Below are 7,275 nucleotides of genomic sequence, written 5' to 3' on the forward strand. Positions count from 1 at the left end.
ATGAGTTTCACTTTCGAAGAATTGGCAACTATATTAGCACGCATAGAAGCGTGCCTAAATTCAAGGCCATTAGGTTAGGTTAGGTTATGTGGCAGCCCGATGTATCAGGCTCACTTAGACTATTCAGTCCATTGTGATACCACAGTGGTTCAAGGCCATTAAGTAAAGCTAGCGATGACCCAAACGATCTTTCCCCCTTAACACCGGGTCATTTTTTAATTGGTACATCGATGTTGGCTCCAGCGGAGCCTGATATCTCATATCAGGACATCACTCTCGCAAATAGGTGGCAACGACCAAAAATTATATCGCAGTATTTTTGCATGAGGTGGAAATCAGAATACCTAAAAGAATTGCACCGTCGCACTAAATGGAAATATCCACAAGATAATCTTAAAGAAAATGATCTGGTTGTCATAAAGAACGATAGATTTCCTCCTACTGATTGGGTGATGGGCCGAATAGAAAAAACGTATCCAGGTATTGACCAAAATATTCGCGTTGTTGACATACGAACTGCGCGTGGCATCATAAACCGACCCGTGACAAAATTGGTCAAACTATTTTCCGCCTGACTAGACTTAATCGAAAAAAGTTGGTACTCGCAGCTCTATTTTCTTTCAGATATGGCAGCTTATTTACCACGGTTGGACCAGCAAGAGGAAAGGTGCAGCAGAAATCGCGCGGTTAGAACAATTGAGATACCACGACCCACTCAGCACCAACATTCGGTGAATCGTCGAGGCGAACATGTTGACTGGCGCGGACGACCCACGTCTTGGCAGTATTCCTGTGGTATATGCCAGGAAGACCATGCTCTGAGCTCCTGTCCTCGCTTCCGAGAAAAAACGCCGTCGCAACGTTATGAGACAGTAGAGCGCCGGGGGTACTGTCGGAACTGTCTCGCAGCCATCTTGCTCCAGATTGTCCCTCGCTGGCTGGTTGCCGCCAATGCCATTTGCGTCATCATACGCTTTTGCATGGGGCACCTCAACTTCAAGACCCACTAAGACCCGCTCACTTGTTTGGGTCAATCGACGCGCCAAGTCCACAAAACCAAGTCGATCACCAAGATAATGAGGCGCCCTTGCGATGGGATCTTGTATTTGTACCCACTGCCACTGTCCGGGTCTCTGAAGACGGAGTAGATAGTTGGACTACGATTCGTGCTATCATTAATCAGTCGTCGACGATGTCCCGAATGGCATACTCCACATTTCGACGCATTGGACTTCGTTCCTTTAAACATAGAGGCCGTCGATTCACAACTTTTCGCCTAATGCCTCGAAAGACATCTAGTACTTGGGCCCTCAGAGTAAATGCCCTTATAACAGACGAGCTACCGACCCGACCCTACTCAGACCCTATCTTGGAAGTACTTGTAACCACCATTGTACAGATGATCATATGCGTACTGAACACATCTTTCCTATTTGACTGATGCCCTTAGTACGTATGTGTGCATTCAGCCCTTGTGTTGTTTTTGTTTGCGGTTTTTTGCCGGTTAGAAAAGAATAAGTGAATAGTTATGTGTAATAAGCGAGTTTTTAACACGATTGAATGTCTCCCGTGCCAGTGAAATTTAAGGATTACAAAAGAAAAAATAGTTATTGAATAAAAATAAAACACGCATTCGAGAACGATTAAAAATATTGCAACCACCGTGAAAAGAGGACAAAAAAAACAATTTACAAATACTTACTTAACTAAGGTCATTAAAATACGTACACCTAGAGAAAAAAAGGTTAAAACCAAAACTCAATTAAAATACTTACCTCTAATTATTGCACAGCACCCTAGAATATTGCACATTGTAAAGCAAAATAGTGAAAGAACTATCCCCTAGTGAATCTTTGTACTTACCTTGTGAAACCTTACACTTACCTTGTGAAATTTTATAGTTATACTTACATTGTAAAACTTTATACTTACCCTTGTAACTTATTCAACCTACGTACTTACCTGTTGCATTACCAATGAATTTACCAGTGTACATATCACATTTAAGTTATCTGAATAAACAAACAAAACCCTGAAGTTAATTATAGAAACAAAAGGACAATCTTTTAATTGGAAAGAACTTTACCTTGTGAGTAATAAACACATGTAATGCTAGTTCCTTCGAGTATGCATGCTGTCGTTTCGAGAACACACTAGAATCGATGCTAGTTCTAAGATAAATATCTATCATCCTGTCCAGAGTCATTCAGTTCTTGCGAGGCCAAGGTGATGTCCGAAACCTCTTGCCTGTTTTTAGTGACAAAGGTTGGGGCATCTCCCTTGTTGCAAACTACCAGATTAGTACGCAAAATAAACTCTATTAGCGACTCTCCCCTTGCATTAGTATCACTACTTCCCCATATACTATGATGCGCATTCGCATCGCATCCCATAATGAGTTTCGTCTTTGTTTTCAGTGACTCCTCCACTAAGGTCTTAACGGCACATGGAGGCATCTCCCTGTCATGTCCCATGTAGACCGAAGATACCCAATATTTGCATTTGGCTATTTCTAAATTGGCAACGACAGTGTCTGCATTGCACATTGAAGGAAACAGAAACAAGTTAAGCTCGTTTTTAGCAATTATACAGGCTCGAATTACATCATTACCAGTATACTGCAATAGTTTGAACCCCGGAGTACTTAATTCACATATTTTGTTACTACAAACCATGGCTGAACAAGAAGGTTAAATCATAGGCCCATATGATTACAATCTTTTTATTTCGACAAAATTTTAAGATGTCAAAATCATATGTTTATGGTGATTGCATCTCTCCAAATGACACAGCATAGCAAATGCATCTCAAACAAACTGGCGCATTCATAGCTGGAGAATTGTTCAAAGATGACTTGAGTATCTTGATAACATATTACAGAACCAAAATACCACGCACATCAGTTTTTAGACTGCATCATAAACTGTTTTTGTTAATAGATGGCGAAGATCCATTTGACTGACTTTCATTCTTAACTTTGGTGGGTATTATAGTCTTATTTGTCTCATATCGGCGTTCCTCGGATGAATTATCCACTTCACAATCACTCATAGGTGACGCAATTAAATTTGAACCTTTATTTTTCTCTGATTTGAATTATTTTGTTCAGGACAATTGAAAGAATAAATAATTGCCACTTTTACCAATGCCATACGATTCTTTTATCAGCTGATTTTGACTTCTGAAAATTGTAAACAACATATTGAAATTTGTTGTTTTTGTTATCGTGATTCAACCTCCTTATTCAGCCATGCTATAAACATATGGTTCTTGAATATGAACTATATCTATGTCCCCTTTCATCAGGAGAACTTTTAAGGCAGCGCATCCAATTATGAAGATTTGTCTGGAGGATCCGTAGGACCATCGAGATTTTCAACAACCGTCACATCAGCTGCTTCAATCGAGTCATCAAGAATGTCCTCTTCAGAGATCTCGGTGACTCTCGCAATAACCATCACCCTTGTTCCTGAAGTCGCCCTCGCTCTCGCCGTCGCTTTTTGTCGTCTGTCGCTTTTAAGTCGTCTCGTCATTCATTTGGTATTCCTGCGAAGTGGCGACGACGACGATTACTTTTTGTACCAATTACAATACTCGGTAATAAAAGGCCGATATCACTAGAAAACAATCAGCTGATGTGCAAAAAAAGAATTTTAATTTTTTCGGTTTAAAATATTTTTATTTCTAACGCAATTCTAAGTCGGAAAATTAAGAAAAAATATTTAATTTGACGCGGAAAAAAGTGGATATATATTCGACGACAGTTAAAGCTTCCAAAACTACAAAAATGGCGACGACGCTGAGATCAATGGCACAAGGATCATCGTGAATGAAAACAATCAGCTGATGTGCAAAACTGGATTTTAATTATTTGAGTTTAAAATGCTGTTTGTTTGTAATCCACGGTTGACTTGGAAAATCAAAATAAATGATAAATTTGACTCGGGAAATGATTTAGATATCTACATTAGGACAATAACAACATCCGGCATATACAATTGGAGCGACGTTGACACGTGTCCAAGGATCATTCAAAGTTCGACACAATTGTTACCTAAGTTTGGTGCTAAATAAAATACATTGGCCTTGGAGGATTTCTATTAAAAATAAATGGAATTGAAAATCAACACGTTTACTTTAATTGTACAGTGTTCTTTTCTGTGATTTGAATGTGATGACCATAACTACTACATATACTGATTTTTTCCCATTTTTTTGTAATTGTTGAAGATTAGTCACTTTACCTTTTACCAATTTCCATTTTTACATTTATTTTTCAATTGTTCGACTAATAAAGTCTTAAAAACTTCTTCAAAAATTAAACACTAAACTCGTCGCTGGTAAATTTAAAGGCGACAAAAAGCGACGATGTTGGCGATAAAAAGCGACACAAGGAATACCGATTTTCTTCGATAGCAGAATATATCGACGAACGGAATACCAATTAGTGGCGACTGACGAAAAGCGACAAAAAGCGAAGGCGAGGGCGACTTCAGGAATAAGGTGAATAGGTTCAACTTTGGTGAGTTCTGAGACAGTAGAAGTCTCCTCACGCATACGGTATCTATCCATGTCTTCAACTTTGGTATCTCCCTCGACTTCGCAAGAGGATCCGCTTAGTTCTGATTCAGATAGAGGCTTGTCCATTTCTGAATCCTAACTCTAGAGTAGCTTTAAAACATTCTATAGACCTCTGGTCCTCAAATGCGACTAGCTTAAATCGTCCTTGATACCAACCAGCCTCTTGGTGTCGAGGATCTGGGCCGGGAAACTTTTCCAGCACCTGTGAGTAGACGACAGACAGAGCATTCTCAATTTCCCCCATTTTTGCTTTGGAACCATACCTTCCAATGCTCCTTTATTAATGATAGCCATCACAAGGCTGTCTTTAGCAACTGAGGCAAACGATCTTTGATCCCTTTTGGAGGACGGCAGCTCATGCGGTGATCGTTGCCTTTTTCCAGTCTCAAGAATTCCTTGAGCCCATTTTAAGGAATCGCTTTGTTTAGCCGACAGCGTGCTTGGGTCGACTGATCCTAACTTCTTTAGGATAAACAAAGCATTTCTGCCTTCCTTGAATCTCTTTCATGAGGGATTACCTCCTTTTGATGTCCTTAGAAAAAGTTCGACTTGTCAGAGTGTCGCCACCTGTCGACCCGTCTACTGGTCGACTAATTGGGCCTAACTCTTGGTCATTGCCCAAATTTATAACTCCAGTCGATACCCGTCCACTGGGCCCTGAAGTTATCAACCCAGTGGATGACTTTGAATTTCGCTGCATGGTGGCTTAATATCCCACCACACTTGAAATTCTTAGTAGGTACCTATTACGATGAGTTTATCCGCTATTAAAACAACACGTCCGTTCCGTTCGACGGTTGAATTAATAATCTATAACATATGTAAGATTAAAGTCAAAAATTATTCAACAACCGAAAGGGTTTTCTACCCTACTTATATGCGTAGAGTTTGAAATTTTGTCTAATCTATTCGCAGTAGTAGGGTATTGAACCCTAGACTATATAGGTGGTTAAATAAGCAAAGCGATTTCAATATAAAACTAAATTATAAAAGGTAAATATAATCATGTTTTCGAATTCCTCATTAGAATTCATAACGATTCTGGAGAAATAAATTTTATAAAACATGACGTAGATTCAATGTACAATAATAATGACAATGATAAGGACACTTTTCATTCTCAAAATGAAGAAAACCGGGACCACATTTTTATCTTAGGCACTGTAGTTAATAGATTTAAAACACAAATTTTTTTAACCAATAGTAGAAAATCAGTTGTAAACATGGCAAAAAGAAAAAAATTAAAAGACTTACAATTAAATTAAAAAAGAACATTATCTTACAAATTATATTTATCTTTTTGCGTGGTATCATAACTTGAAATTTTTTAGGTGCGCTCATATCACGCAAAAGTTTCAAATAACAGAAACCCCTACCGACACTAATGAAATAATTCATATAGACATATACCAAAAAAAAGGTTTCATTTTAACATTCATTAGGGCTGTTTTCTTTTAGCACTGGATACCCTAAGCCGTGAAGGACTAAAAGAAAACAGAGTACTCGTTTATCCAGGACATCTCCAAAAATATGCAACACTGTCATTAGCTGTTTAAAAACAATCACAGAAAAGAAGTGAAATCTTGCAGTTTTAATGTATAAAATGCTCCAATTAGTAATAAATATTTACTGCTGCGATTATTTATGACACTATACCACTTTGAATTTCATGTACCACATTTCACTATACCACTTTGAATTTCATTTCATTTCGATAATTAGTCACAATAAAGTGCTATTGTGAATCGATGAAGCGTCACTTTATCAAAACACAATCTGGCAAGATCGGCGCCACTTGCACTGATGAGATGTTCTGGATAGAACACCACTGCAACGATGTTCTGGATAGCCCATACAAATGTTGTATCCAGTGCAAAAAAAAAAAACAGCCCTATTGATAAATTTTCAAAATTTGCAACAGCTTTCTATAGAACATATCAAACGATACACAGTGGTACCAAATCGCTCTTTTTGGAAATAATTCTGCAACTTTTAAACGGATAAAGATATCAACATATTTTTTGTGTGTGTGTGAAAGCTGAGGTGTTTTCCTCTAAGTTTGCAAATTTGTTTGGTCTCCTCGGGGGTATGAAATTTTGTTTTAGTTGTCAACTCCGCAATTTTAACCCGATTTCGATGTTGGGTTAAATTTGTAAAACTCTACAAAACAGTTCCCGCAAAATTTATTATCAGTGGGCCCCACAATTTATTTTTTTTGCAAAATTTTGACAAAGTTTTTTAATGGATTCGTAATTTTTCTTCTTAACTGCATATATATATATATATATATATATATATATATATATATATATATATATATATATATATATATATATATATATATATATATATATATATATATATATATATATATATATATATACATATATATATATATATATATATATATATATATATATATATATATATATATATATATATATATACATATATATATATATATATATATATATATATATATATATATATATATATATATATATATATATATATATATATATATATATATATATATATATATATATATATATATATATATATATATATATATATATATATATATATATATATATATATATATATATATATATACATATATACATATATGCAGTTAAGAAGAAAAATTACGAATCCATTAAAAAACTTTTAGGTTCAAAATACTAACCCCACTTT

General features: G+C 36.2%; 1 long non-coding RNA gene across 1 annotated transcript in view; it reads left to right on the forward strand.

The window, feature by feature from the left end:
• Positions 1-42: 42 nt before the first annotated feature.
• The window catches only part of LOC142240984 (uncharacterized), a 69,031-nt gene continuing 61,798 nt past the window's right edge, over positions 43-7,275 (forward strand). The window contains exon 1 of the long non-coding RNA XR_012723449.1: positions 43-1,744. This is a non-coding gene — a long non-coding RNA (uncharacterized LOC142240984). The remainder of the gene's footprint in view (positions 1,745-7,275) is intronic.

This window comes from Haematobia irritans, chromosome 5 (genome assembly GCF_050003625.1).
Source record: "Haematobia irritans isolate KBUSLIRL chromosome 5, ASM5000362v1, whole genome shotgun sequence".
Classification (NCBI taxonomy): domain Eukaryota; kingdom Metazoa; phylum Arthropoda; class Insecta; order Diptera; family Muscidae; genus Haematobia; species Haematobia irritans.